The sequence below is a fragment of the Parus major genome, chromosome 2 (assembly GCF_001522545.3).
Source record: "Parus major isolate Abel chromosome 2, Parus_major1.1, whole genome shotgun sequence".
Classification (NCBI taxonomy): Eukaryota; Metazoa; Chordata; class Aves; order Passeriformes; family Paridae; genus Parus; species Parus major.
The window spans coordinates 724,152-725,271 of NC_031769.1; the positions used below are offsets into that span (position 1 = coordinate 724,152).

Here is a 1,120-nt window from a genome sequence, read left to right on the forward strand (position 1 = left end):
CTGGTCTGTAACTCTCAGCAGAGCATTTCTGGAGCTGCAGTTGGAATCTGGATTTGAAATCCATTCTGCAGATTGGACAGGAGTCCTGAGCTGTGCTTCAGCTCCAGAGCTGTTCTGCCTTTACACTGCTCAGAGTTACCCCGAGTCCCTCCTGCCTCGTGCCAAGGAATATCAAATCCACACCGGAGCTGCTTCCAGCTGTGCTGCCCTGGAGCCCAGCTCAGAACATCTCTGCCCACTCACTGGAGAGCTTTTATCCAGCACAGGGAGCTGGGAGAAGCCAAAATTCCAGACACTGTCCAGAGCCCAGCAGAGCACTCAGCAGGACCCCAGAAAATAAACAAAAATAGCTTGAGATTTCTATTTTATTGTTTGAAATCCTCGAGGAGTGGGGCACAAACACAAGGATTGTTTTCCCTGCTCTCTGTGCCCTTTTCCCATAAATCCACCAAGATTTAGGACTGTTTGGGAGTCATCTCCTGCCTCGGGGTACATGAACTCTGCCCCAGGTGAGACGAACCCAGTGAGACCCAGGTGATCCAAGGAAATCACATTCCTATCCCAAAGCTCTGGATTGGTTTGGGAGCTGCCAAGCTGAGATTGGCTTTGAACCATAAACCCTTCCCTCCAGTCAGATTTGCACCCAGTTAAAAATGGGAAATAAAATGCTGAATTAAGTTATTTAAAGAAGTTTTGGAGTTGTTTTGGAGGGACAGTTAGGAAAAAGAATTGAAGTGTGGGAAAAGACTCCCAGAAGAAAATCCCGGCTCCAAACCATCCCAAACCTCCTACAGAGCCAAGAGCAGCCAGTGGTGATTCCTGTCAGCACTGAGGGAAGAAAAGACGGGATTAGGAGATTTATCAAGGTCCATTAAAATCCTTGACAGCAAATTAGTTTGGAGTTAATCACTAACTGAAGCACATCCAAAGGATTTGTGTCTCAGCAAGGTTTGTTTGATGTCTCTGAGCTTTAAATGGCCAAGGAGGACCCAGAAACGTCAAGGAGGACCTGAAAACACCGAAGAGAACTTGGAAACAGCAGGGAGGACCCGAAAACACCGTGGAGGACATGGAAACACCGAGGAGAACTTGGAAACACCAAGGAGGACCTGAAAACACC

At 47.8% G+C, this 1,120-nt stretch overlaps 1 long non-coding RNA gene across 1 annotated transcript in view; it reads right to left on the bottom strand.

Moving 5' to 3' along the window:
• Positions 1–347: 347 nt before the first annotated feature.
• The window catches only part of LOC107214658, a 3,553-nt gene continuing 2,780 nt past the window's right edge, over positions 348–1,120 (bottom strand). The window contains exon 2 of the long non-coding RNA XR_001524988.1: positions 348–1,109. This is a non-coding gene — a long non-coding RNA (uncharacterized LOC107214658). The remainder of the gene's footprint in view (positions 1,110–1,120) is intronic.